Source organism: Myotis davidii, unplaced genomic scaffold (assembly GCF_000327345.1).
Source record: "Myotis davidii unplaced genomic scaffold, ASM32734v1 scaffold11, whole genome shotgun sequence".
NCBI classification, from domain to species: Eukaryota; Metazoa; Chordata; class Mammalia; order Chiroptera; family Vespertilionidae; genus Myotis; species Myotis davidii.
The window spans coordinates 3,430,860-3,444,671 of NW_006285791.1; the positions used below are offsets into that span (position 1 = coordinate 3,430,860).

General features: G+C 38.3%; 1 long non-coding RNA gene across 1 annotated transcript in view; it reads right to left on the reverse strand.

The window, feature by feature from the left end:
• Window positions 1–358: 358 nt before the first annotated feature.
• Window positions 359–13,812, reverse strand: part of LOC107182004 — a 14,500-nt gene continuing 1,046 nt past the window's right edge. Inside the window, exons 2-3 of the long non-coding RNA XR_001512724.1 lie at window positions 7,294–7,300; window positions 359–497 (exon numbers count right to left, since the gene is read on the reverse strand). This is a non-coding gene — a long non-coding RNA (uncharacterized LOC107182004). The remainder of the gene's footprint in view (window positions 498–7,293; window positions 7,301–13,812) is intronic.

A 13,812-nucleotide genomic window follows, 5' to 3' on the forward strand; every position in this document is an offset into this window, starting at 1 on the left:
ATACACAAAATAAGCCTGGAGAACCTTGTAGTATCAGAAAGTATGAAATTGCTAAAAACAAATAAAATGAAGGGGACATGTTAAAGGGACCCAGGAAACAATGAAAAAGCTCCCCCAACGGTCAAAGCTGGGACAATTTGAGCAACAACAAAAAAATAGTATTAACCAAAGTATTTTTAAAAATCCATGAGTACATAGCAATATAAATAAATGATTAAATAAATAAGTAAAAGAGGAAAATAGACAAATATTCTATGCATGTGAATTACAAATAAATTATACAAACACTCTCAACAAAGTGAGCATAATTATTCATTCCTTAATTGTGGACTATGTTTTATAACTTCCTTTTATTTTATTTTTTTTTCAATGTCTCCCCATTCACAATACAGACCAGGCAAAGAGCCTGAGCTGAGGTGTATAGGGGTTAGTTTACTCTGCCCCCTATTTCTGTACAGTCAGTGTAAGAACACAGCCTGTGATAAGCACCAGGAGGCCTATTTTTATTGATTTTAGAGAGAAAGGGAGAGGGAGAGAGCAAGAGAAATATCAATAATGAGAGAGAATTATTGATTAGCTGCCTCCAGCATGCCCCACACTGGGGATTGAACCTGCAATCAGGTCAACCCGGGCATAGGCCCTGACTGGGAATCAAACCGTTGACCTCCTGGTTCATAGGTCAACACTCAACCACACAGTCATGCCAACCAGGCTAGTAACTTCCTTTTAAAGAGTTCAATATGAAAAGATGAGTTAAAAAAAGCAACTTTACATTGGAGAGAAATCTGACAAATTCTACCTTGGAGCATTAGCATTAACAGTGATATGACACGTTGATGGTATGTACCTTTGACTCGATGGAATGAGAATGGCCTGTTAACTCTGTGGTCTTTCTCCCCCAAATCCATAACTCTAAGTTAATCTTGGGAGAAACATCAGGCAGTAGTAATTGAAAAAGGTTCTACAGAATTTGTTAAAATTGTGCAGGATATCAAAACCAAGAATTTTTTGAGAAACTGTTATAGCAAAGAGGAGACTAACAAAATGAGTAAATGTAATGTGGTATCTTCAATGGTACCTTGATAAAATTTAAGATAATAAAAGATAAAGTATAGACTTTATTTAATAATAGTGTACAGCATTAGTTCATTAATTTTGACAAATATATCACTGTAATGTAAATTTTTTAACAATAGGAAAAACAGGGTCTGGAGTATATGGGAACTCTGTACTATTATCACTTTTTTTTCTAAATTTAAAGCTATTCTAAAATATTTAAATTATTATTAAAGAAAATAGGGGGAAATTATATTGCATTGTATTAGAGGCTATATCTTAAAAAATGAACATGTATGAATGTTATAATCAGAAAAAGCTATTTAAGAAACCTAAATACCTGGAAAGAATGCATAGTATGTGTAGACTTACAATTACATCTATGCCACCTTTGGCTCTTAGCTACTTTATTTGCTTAAAAAGGACCATTCAATAATATATTAGCTGAGATAATTAAAAATTAATACTATTTCTAAAAGAAAGAAAACTAGTTACATAACTATTCCTGAGATCATCTAAATGAGATTCTCAGCTTTTTACTGACCCCCAACCTGGGTCTCAGCACTTGTTTCCTCATGAATTCTCTGCATTGTAGAATAGAAATAACCACCTTAATTAAGATCACATCACCTTTTTTTTTGACTATTTTATTGCCAATCCCTTTAATAAGGCTGTCCTAGAGTCACAGTTTCATTTTGAAGGGCATATGAAAAGATAAGAAGGAATTTGACACAGATAGCAATTAGATTTAATAAATAATAAGAGAATAATTAGTAGCAGCCAGTTCTATATTTTATAATTTCATACCCCTAGGAAATCAAGTTTTTCCAACTCTGTGGCACATTATCAGTTCCTTACATTTACTCTTTCACAATCTACATGTCATTAGCCAGATAGCTGGTTCTCACAGCAAAAGGGACAAAAACACAATAACAACAAAAATCAGTAGCAAGGAATAAAGCCCATCTTAAGTGCCCCATGTCATGGTAATTCCAAATTTTCCTCTTCATAAGTCTCTATTTGACAAGTTATCTAATGCATATTTTTTGTATAATCACAGAATGTGCAAATAATTATATCTGCTCATTTCTAGCATGTAACTCTGATTTCTATATTATCTCATTGCTTTTGAACTATAATATATATCATTAAATAATAATGATAAAACTAGAGATCTCTTTAATAACTCTAATTTTGATGAATTTGTCTTATTATTTCCCTTAGATTTGATGGTTTTTCACTTTGAAATAGGTATTTTTTATTCTGCTAAAATTATTATACATTTAGTTTTATATAATTTTTAAAATCAAGACTAATTAATTAATAATCTCCTGTCAATTTGTTTTCTTTGTTTTCCTCTCCATTTTTTAAAATCCTCAACTCTGAGTGTATTACTATGGTTCGAGTTTTGGATTTATAAAAAAAGAAACTCTTTCCTTTTTAAAAAAAATATTTTTTTTATTGATTTCAGAGAGGAAGGGAGAGGGACAGAGATAGAACCATTAATGATGAGAGGGAATCATTGATTGACTGCCTCCTGCAAGCCCCCCATTGGGGATCGAGCCGGAACCCAGGCATGTGCCCTTGACCGGAATTAAACCCGGGACCCTTCAATCCACAGGACGGCACTCCACCCACTAAGCCAAACTGGCTAAGGCAGAGCTCTTTTCTTTCTCTTCCTCTGCATCTTTTTTTAAAAAATTATCTTCATTATTGAAGGTATTACAGATGACCCTCCTCTCTCCCCCCATTGATCCCTTCATCCCCAGGCCTTCACTGCACTATTGTCTGTGACCATGGGCCATGCCTGTATACATGTAAATTCTTTGGTTAATCTATTCTCGCTCGCCCCACCCTGAGATTAGTCAGTCTGTTGCACGCTCTCTTTTCCACAAATATACAAGCACTACTACTATCCACTAGAAACAACACCAACTCAATGCACTTCCATTATCAGCAATTTCTGCTTCCTTTGATTCCATATTAATCAGGGTAGATCGATATATTACCAGAAACAACATTGCAGGTGACATTATCGATATTACATGAGAATGAAGGAGCGATTTTATTGAGAACATGGGGTGACATCTGAAAACCCACAAAACTCTTGCTGATGCAGCATTGGAGGAAATAACAGATGCTGAACCATTTATTTTCCCCTGGCTGGCAAAATGCTTTTGGTTTACCTGATCTTAATAACTTTTCTGTATGAAAAAAAAAAAAAATCTGGTTGGGGGAAAACAAAAAGATAATGAAATCACCAGGTGTTTGGGTTTGAAGGCTCTTCTTTCATCATTTCTTGTTTTGAATGTAGTATTCTTATTTTTAAAATATTTATGATAAAATTTTCATTTAGAAGACTTCATTGTAAGCAAAACTAATTTCTTCAGGCATATAGTGAAGTTGTCCTTATATAATTTGAACAATGTAGAATGTGACCAGTGTCACATTTAAGATTCTGGTTTACACCCTTTCCAGGTAACTAACACCCAATATGGCATTTGTTTTAAAAGGGTAATTACTAGATAATAAGCTTTTTGCTGGTAAAGACTTTAACGGTCTACATTTTTTTCATACCTAACATAATTCTTTCCATTTTGTAGAAATTCAATTATAATTATTGGCTTATTGCTTCTCCTTTTGCTTAATACTAATGTATTCTAGAGCCTATAAACTTAAAAAAAATAAACTACTTGTAACTGCTGTTTGACCTATATTTTGGGTGTTCCAGAAGTTCCTGATGCCCTTAATTGCAGATCAGCAATAAAATAGAAAAAGATATTTCTTTGTAAACTGAAATGTTGACAATTTTTGTTGAGTTCATTGTTATTTTGTTACTTGAAAGTGTTTGGTATAACACTTTAAAAAAAAAATAAAATGATGGGTGTACTTATCTCAGCGAACAAAATACCCTGAGAAGATTTTTGCGTCACCACATATTCCTTCTGAGATGAAAAGCCAAGGTTGCTGATAGTTCAGCAAGATAATACCTCTGTGTCTCACCGAGGCAGGTGAGCGAGCAGACAAGCCACCGAGTGCCAAGGATTTTGAGCGCTGAGGATTTTAAAAGCAGGATGCATTTCTAGCTGGTTTGGTTCAGTGACTAGAGAGTGTCAGCCTATGGACTGAAGGGTCCCAGCTTCAATTCCAGTCAAGGGCACATGGCTAGGTTGCAGGCTCGATCCCCAGAAGGCAACCAATCAGTGATTCTCTCTCATTGATGTTTCTAGCTCTCTCTCCCTCTCCGTTCCTCTCTGAAATAAATAAAAACATATTAAAAAATAAAAGCAGGATGCAGAGGGATAGTTGAGCTGCCGTACTCTGAAGTTTATAAGCTATGGGAAAGAATAAATAAGAAAGTAGGCTTTTATATCAAGTTTTTTCCCCAGCTTAGATAGTTTGCAATGGGCTCTGAACATGGCCTGCAATAGCTTGCCCAGCTGTTCCACACAGAGCTGCTGAGCACTGATATTATGGAAAAAAGAATTACCACAAGGATCTCACAACATGTGAAGGCACTTTATCCGACAAAGTGTACACAACTCGGTTTAGGCGTTAAGATTTACCATTTGAGGAGACATTGTCCCATTGCTCATCATGCTCATAAACTCTGGCCTCTTTTGTCTGTGATGGGTGAGCCCCTTGCAATGTAATTCCTGACCTGAAGGAAGGAACGTAAGAATTGCAGAGCTGAATTTAAACCCAGGGCTCTTTGATGTTAAGGCTGTGATGTTTCTACAGCTTTATCTTATATAGAAAAACCACAATTGTGTTCTATTTTTTAATCCGAACAACTTTTTCAGGAATTTTTTTATTAGTGTTTTTTTTAAGGGATTGACAAAAGTATTTTTTTCTTTCTCATTTATTTCAACCACTGACGAGACTCTAATGAATGCAGGAATCAACACAAAGATATCATAAAAGCAGGATGCAGAGGGATATTTGAGCTGCTGTACTCTGAAGTTTATAAGCTATGGGAAAGAATAAATAAGAAAGTAGGCTTTTATATCAAGTTTTTTCCCCAGCTTAGATAGTTTGCAATGGGCTCTGAACATGGCCTGCAATAGCTTGCCCAGCTGTTCCACACAGAGCTGCTGAGCACTGATATTATGGAAAAAAGAATTACCACAAGGATCTCACAACATGTGAAGGCACTTTATCCGACAAAGTGTACACAACTCGGTTTAGGCGTTAAGATTTACCATTTGAGGAGACATTGTCCCATTGCTCATCATGCTCATAAACTCTGGCCTCTTTTGTCTGTGATGGGTGAGCCCCTTGCAATGTAATTCCTGACCTGAAGGAAGGAACGTAAGAATTGCAGAGCTGAATTTAAACCCAGGGCTCTTTGATGTTAAGGCTGTGATGTTTCTACAGCTTTATCTTATATAGAAAAACCATAATTGTGTTCTATTTTTTAATCCGAACAACTTTTTCAGGAATTTTTTTATTAGTGTTTTTTTTAAGGGATTGACAAAAGTATTTTTTTCTTTCTCATTTATTTCAACCACTGACGAGACTCTAATGAATGCAGGAATCAACACAAAGATATCCACAGAGCGGCAGAAAAATGGTAAATAGTGCAAAGTATCTGCCAGTGCACTCTCAAGAGACAGCTCTCAATGTGGCATTGGTCCAGAGTATCCCTGGTGACTATTTCCTCTCATCCTACAGCAGGAGTGTGTGGCAAATGAAGTAGTTTAGACCATTAACTCTGTTAGCAAATATTGAAATGATCAAAGTTAAAGTCTTTGTTAACATTATTTTTCTGTGATGATTATCACAGCTACAATGCACTCAATGCCGATTGAACACTGTCACTTTCTAACACTTAGAAAATACCGTCAGAAGTGGGTTTTCTAATCCTCAGAGTACTGACCAGGGAACTGAAGCTCAGAGAGGTCAAATCACGTTGCCGTCCTACATTACGAGCTCATGTTTTGACACAAATTAAAATCCAGATCTGCTTATTGTCACAGCCTACACGCTTCCCACTTTGCTGCCTTTGAAACCAAAGAAATACAGTGCAGGCATCAGGAGAGGAAGCTAAGCATTGAGGCAGCTATCTAATATAAATAGCTTTTATTTGCCTTTTAGTATCTGGTCTGTATAATCTCATTTAAATCACTAGTTGTACAAAAGCTAAGGCCAAGACTACAAGGAGGGAGAGTAAAAAAAGCCTGAGTGAAAAGGAAGTGCCTGCTTTGTATAGAATCAGGGAAGGAGAGAAAGGTCACGTTGCCAGCTGGTGCTATGCTGTCTGTCATCAGGTTTATAATATGGTGTAAACACTAGGGTCTGTGACACTGAACAAGGAGGGAATAGCTTATTATCTCCAAAAATAGCACAAATGCCAAGCAAGTTTAACTGCCTTAGCCTCAGGAAATTTCTGCTTCTCTAAGAATGTAAGGTCACATTAAATTATTTAGAAACTTAAGGCTTGGATGTATCAAAAAGCTAAGTCTCTCTGCATTATTTTGATGATGGTTGGGTAGGACTTTCCCTGTTCCTTTTTTTGTTTTGTTTTGTTATTGAATTTATTGGGGTGACATTGGTTAATAAAATTATATAGGTTTCAGGTGTACAATTCTATAACACATCTTCTGTATATTGTATTGTGTGTTCACTATCCAAGTCAAGTTTCTTCCCATCACCATTTATCCCCCCTTTACTCTCTCCTACATCCCCCATCCCCTTTCCCTCTGGTAATCACCATACTATTGTCTACATCTATGATTTTTTTTCCTTAATCCCTTCAGTATTCTTTACCCAGTCCCTCAATTCACCCCCCTTCTAACAGTGGTCAGTCTGTTCTCTGTATCTATGAATTTGCTTCTATTTTTGTTTGTTAGTTTATTTTGTACATTAGATTCCACATATAAGTGAAATCATATGGTATTTGTCTTTGACTGGCTTAATGCTCTCCAGGTCCATCCATGATATCAAAAAGGTGAGAGTTTCTTCTTTTTTATGGCTGAATAGTATTCCATTGTGTAAATGTACATTAGCTTTTTAATCCATTCATCTACTGATAGGAGAACATGTTCACCCATGATACATCTGGAAAGAGGTTAATATCCTTATAAAGAACTGATAGAACTCAACACCAATTAAAAAATGGGCAGAGGACCTGAATAGACACTTTTCCAAAGAGGACATATAAATGACCAAAACACAAATGAAAAGATGATCAACATCACTCATCATCATAGAACTACAAATTAAATGAGATATCACCTCATGCCTATCAGAATGGCTATTGTCAATAAATCCAGAAATGACAAGTGCTGGTGAGGATGTGGAGAAAAAGGAACTGTCATGTACTATTGATGGGAATGCAGATTGGTGCAGGCACTGAGGAAAGCCATAAGGAAGTACCTCAAAAATTTAAAAGTCCACTTCTGGGAGTATATCCAAAGAAACCAGAAGCATTATACACACCCCTATGTTCACTGCAGCATTATTTACAATAGCCAAGGTTTGGAAGCTGCCCAAGTGCCCATCAGTAGACCTTCTGTGTTCTTGAGTTCAATTTTTATAGATTCCTAATATTAAATCAGATGCTGAATTATAAAAAATGAATACAATATTCTATAAATGGAAAGATGAACTATACATGTATTATTGAAAAACCTACTTGGCATATTCCTCTGAATTTAAAAATAAAGAAGCTATCTCCCAGACAAAGGTTGTCTATGAAATATCATTCCATAGGGAAGACTTGAAATGAAATTATAAATCCCCAAACAAAGATTTTATTAGAGTGGAAATCCTGGCACAATCTTAACCACAGAAGCAGAATGCTTCAAAGGCTAGCTCTATAAGAATTTTAAACAATTAATAAACAGAGGAAAGAAAACATTAATTAAGGATAATTTTATGTCTATTCATATTGATTTCTCATTAAAATGATTATGTTTCTCTGTTGCAAAATTAATTTTGATAATTTTCCTTGAGAACCTGTATATTTCAAAACAATTCTAAAGAAAGTTTCTGACTTGGGCAAACTTTTCTATTTAAAATAAAGCCTATTTGTTTTTTTGTTTGTTTTCTTTTGTGTGTGTGTTTTCAGAAAAGAAAAATACTCCAAAACTTGGATTTGACAAAATCTGTGACATTTTCTTCAAAAGAAGGAGAAAGAGGTGTATAGGCAACATCCATTTCCTCATTTTTAGTTTCCATATGCCTCCTACCTAAACTGACTGCAACTTAGTGCTTTTTGGAAGTGTTCCACAGCACTGAATGGTGTGTACTCTTCCCTCATGTTAATGTCAATGGTATAAAAGGAATGATCAAATTTGACATAAAGGTGGAGCATCATTGAGTAAATATCTTAGTATAATTCTTTTAAACATGTTAAGCAATCTATTCTTTCCAACTTCAGAATCACTAACTCAGAAAATGTCTTTAATTTCTGATGTTCAGCAAGATTTGTATGCTTCTTTCTCCTAGAATTAAAACCATAATTTAACTCATGTGATTACTCCATTACTTATTGAGACAATCTCTCTATGACAGTGTAAACTAAATATACTGCTACATGGGTTTGCCTTAAAAGTAGAATTGATCAATGAGTGATAGACTGAGACTGACAACCAGGTTTTTTTTCTGTTAGAGAAAATGGCTATTATATATTAATCCAAATATAAGTTTGAGTTGATTCTTCTCAAAATCAAAAATTTCATGATTCATTTTAGATACATATCCTCAATTTATCAATTTCTAAATTTTTAGTAATTGTTGTGGCTATTTCTGACCTACATCTGTATCTATTTACTTTAAGAGGGCCTTAGGTGATTGATTTTGATAATTCTCAGCATGTGGCATGAAAAACATACTTTGTTCTTAATTAGAGTCATACAGAGTTTGCATCATAGAGGGGGAAATCTAAATCTGTTTTGCTTCTATTAAACTAGGTAAAAGAACCCTTTCAAGTATGTTATCTTATATTTATACCTGCTCTAATAAGTTTGGAAGATTAAGGGCATTGCTTCTTAAGCAAAGTTAAAAAGAATCTGATTGTTTTCTGGTAAATATCACAAATAGTTTTCTCCATAGCTGCCATGGGTGTCACACATTGCATTTTTCCATGCTTTTTATTTTTAAACTAGAAGTCCGGTGCATGAAATTTCATGCACTGGGGGAGGGAGTTACCTCAGCCCGGCCTGCACCCTTTCGCAGTCCCAGAACTCTCGGAGGATGTCCAACTGATGGCTTAGGCCTGCTCCCCATGGGCCACTGTGCTCGCAGCCATCAGCCTGGTCTTGTGGCTGAGTGGAGCACCCCCTGTGGGGACAGTGCCTGCATTGAGCATCTGACTGCTGGTGGTCAGTGCATGTCATAGCGACCTGTGGTTCCTGGTCGTTCTGCTGTTAGGGTCAATTTGCATATTACCCTTTTATTGTATAGGATAAGAGGATGACATAAATTGCCAATCCATGTAATTCCACTAAATTGAATTTTAACCAAACTCTACAAAATACAATTAGGAAAGGCATTTAAAGATTATTCAGGCATATTGATTCAAATGAACAGCCATATTTTACAGCATGCACCCTCCATGGAAGTCCCCAGAGACACTAAAAAGCAATAGTCACCCTTACTGGTGACTCCTATAGCTGTCACACAGAGGTCCTGGGAATACCTCAGGTAATATAGGAATTCCTCCTGCAACATCCCTGAAAGGTGCTCACCCAGTCTTGCTTCCCCACTGAGGGCCTCTGCTCTTGTTTTCCTCTACTTATAATAACTGTGACTTTAGATCTTTAGGTCTTTGCTCAAATATTACTTCCTCATAGACCTTCCCTGACAAGTGAAAGAATGAAAAACAACAGAAATTTATTTTCTCACAGTTCTGAAGGCTAAAAGTCTGAGATCAAGGTGTTGGCAGGTTTGGTTTCTCCTGAGGCCTCTCTCCTTGGCTTGCAGATGGCTTTTTTCTCACTGTGTCCTCTCACCTGGTCTTTGTTCTGTGCACATCCCTGGGCTCTCTTTGTATGTCCAAATTTCCTCTCTTTATAAGGACGGCAATCAGATTGGATTAAGATCCACACCCTAAAGATCTTATTTTGGCTTAATCACCTATTCAGGGCTCTATATCCAAATATTATAACATTCTCAGAAAGTGTGGGTTAAGACTTTACCATGATTTTTGGCGAGACACAATTCAATTAATAACACCATTCTTTGTCAAAAGGCTTCTTTCTACTTTCTGGATTCCCACAGCCCAACACCTCCTTCTATCTCAAAACTTGTCTTTGCAGCATAATATTGTGCCCCTCACTACATGACATTTAATTGAACTTATTGAAAATGCATACTAATATACTGTGGCAGATGAGAAAATATGCCTCTCAGATGTCCTACTGCAGTAAGCCTAATTTGACTGATGACCTCAACTATGGTGCTTTGATTTCTTCCCTGCATGTATAGCAAGGTGACCTACCCTTGGCTCTTCCCAGCCAATGACTGTGGAAAAGTTCTTTGTTTCATGAGATACACTACTCCTCTGGCTGAAGACTTTGCTTGAGGAACCCTGCCTCCCCACCCCTAATCAGTCTCATTAAATTGTCTTCAAACTACACTGAAGTCAGACTTTCCTTTATTTTCCCTCTCTTTCACAGGTTGAGATCTGCACTTGAGGCTGACACATCTCCCCATCTCCTCCGACTCCCTGCTCAGTTTTTTCCCAGGCATTTTTTCCAATGGCTTCTAGCATGTCTATTCCTCTTGACATCTTCTTGCAGGACCTGGACAAATTACTTCCACGTGTATAAATCATAGAGGTCTTCTCTTTTCTGACAATATGACTTAAACTGAAAGAATGCATTCAAGAGTAGAAATTCTAGCAGTCAATGGGAAATATACTAAGTATCCTGGAAATAATAAAGACATAACAAGTACAATATAGATTTAGGGAAAGTGTATTTCGGTGTTTTGAATAAATTAAGCATTTTAAAATATTTTATGTTCCACAAAATTTTATTCTGATCATAGGATATTTTATTCATCTTTAGACTTAAACTAAACATAGTTTTTCCTATGAAAACAACAACAAATTGACAGGAGTACAGAGGAATAAGACCATATGTTCAGAAGAAGAACCTTCCATTTGAGCCTCCATACCTCTATCAGCAGAAGTAAAATGGGAACTATTCCAGATAGTCACAGCCTAATTACCACTGTCTACTTCAAGATTAGCCAGAACTAATCTCATTAAGCCCATTACCTGTTTATGTCAATCACCCCAAGGAGTCCCAGACTTCTAAGATTTCCCCACTGCACACATTTAAATCACCATGCATGTCTGTATTTTCTCTCTTCTGTCCCTGTCTTCCATCTTCCCTAACTCCTAAAACCTCTCCAGTGAGCATTCTGGAATTTATGGTCCATCATAAATAAAACTGCCATGTTCTCTTCTCAAAAAATTAGCTTTAAGTCATTCTAAATGAAACTGAAATCTCCCTTAAGGATGCTGCTTCCTCTGCAGGTATTCAGGTAGAAGCTGTTTTGTCTCCCTCAGCCCTAAGCCCCCTGGACCTGAATTTGGGTAAATGTTGCCCTTGTTCTCCTTGTTCTATGGAATTTCTCTATGGTTCTAAAACTCTGTAATATTGATTAAAAGTCCATTATCACTTTGACCCACATAGCTACTGTCACTCACTAAGTCGGTTCTAACCATGTGGTCTCCTTAACTTTACAAAGACTCACCAGCCCTAACTGGTTTGGCTCAGTGAATAGAGCATCGGCCTGTGGACTGAAAGATCCCAGGTTCGATTCCGGTCAAGGGCATGTATCTTGGTTGTGGGCACATCCCCAGTAGGGAGTGTGCAGGAAACAGCTGGTTGATGTTTCTAACTCTCTATCCCTCTCCCTTCCTCTCTGTAAAAAAATATCAATAAAATATATTTTAAAAAACCCAAAAAACAAAGACTCACAAGAAAACTATATACTCAGGGTCATAGCATTTTTTATTCCCTTCCCAATAACATGCTCTCTGTAAATGTTGGAGATTAAACGTTTATCAGTGATAACATTTGCAAATATATTCTCTCATGCAGTGGACTTCCTTGTTTTATTGATGGTTTCCTTTGATGTGCAAAAGCTTTTTTATTCTGATACTAGAGGCTCAGTGCACAAAAATTTGTGCGCTCGGGGGGGAGGGGGGCTCCTCAGCCCGGCCTGTGCCCTCTCGCAGTCTGGGACCCCTCGGGAGATAACGACCTGCTGGCTTAGACCTGCTCCCGGGTGGCAGAGGGCAGGCCCAATCCCTAGGTGCAGCCCCTGGTCGGGCTCAGAGCAGGGCCGATTGGGGAGTTGGGGCGCTGCCCCCTGTCATGCACAGAGCAGGGCCAATCAGGGGGTTGGGGCGCTGCCCCCGTTACACACAGAGCAGGGCCCATCAGGGGGTTGGGGTGCCGCCACTCTCACACTCAGGACAGGGCCGATGGGGAGGTTATTGCTCTCCCCCACCGCCCACAGAGCAGGGCCCGTGGTGGGGGGGTTGGGGAGCTCCCCCCTATCAGGCACAGAGCAGGGCTGAGCAGGGGGTTGGGGCACCTTCCCCTGTCACGAACAGAGCAGGGTGGATAGGGAGGTTGTGGCCCCGCCCCCTGTCACACGCAGAGCTGCAGGGCGATCAGGGGGTTCAGGCGCTGCCCCCTGTCATGCTGATCCCGGTGCCGGGAGGCCTCATGGCTCCGCTGATCCCAGTGCTGGAAGGCATATTACACTTTTACAATATAGGGTAGAGGCCTGGTGCACGGGTGTGGGCTGGCTTGTTTGCCCTAAAGGGTGTCCTGGATCAGGGTGGGGGTCCCCACTGGGGTGCCTGGCTAGCATGGGTGAGGGGATGAGGGCTGTTTTCAGGCTGGGGGTGACTGAAGCTCCCAACTGCTCCTTTTTTCTTTTCTTTCTTTTTTTTTATTCTGGGCCAGCTTTAGCTTTGAGGCTTGGCTCCAGTTCTTAGGCCTCCGGGGCTGAAAGTAGGTTTCTGGCCTCTGCTTACAATGTTGCGAATCTGCTGGCTGAGGTCTGGAGGTATTTGTTACAGAGTTTCTGAAACTGCAGGCTCAGAGGCCTGCAGCCAGAGGCAGGGAACATTGGTTTCCTCCGTCACTGAGGCAAGCAAGCCTCATGTTAGTTTCAAGCTGCCTGGCTGCCAGCCGCCATCTTGGCTGACAGTTAATTTGCATATCTCACTGATTAGCCAATGAAAAGGGTAGCGGTCGTACACCAATTACCATGTTTCTCTTTTATTAGTGTAGATAGTCCCATTTGTTTATTTTCTCTTTAGTTTCCATTGCCCTAGGAATAGTATCAGTGAAAAAATTACTTTGGCATATGTCTGAGATTTTGCTGCCTGTGGATTGCTCTAGTATTTTTATGGTTTCCCATCTTACATTTAAGTCCTTTATCCATTCTGAGTTTATTTTTGTGTATGGTGTAAGTTGGTGGTCTAGTTTCATTTTCTTGCATATATCTGTCCAATTTTCCCAACACCATTTATTGAAGAGACTATATTGGCTCCATTGTATGTTCTTGCCTCCTTTGTCAAATATTAATTGAGCATATTGGTTCGAGCCAATTTCTGGGCTCTCTATTCTATTCCATTGATCTATATGCCGATTCTTGTGCCAGTACCAGGCAGTTTTGAGAACAGTGGCTTTGTAATGCATCTTGATATCTGGTATTGAGATCCCACCTACTTTGTTCTTTTTCAGGATTGCTGCAGCAATTCGGGGTCTTTTTTTATTT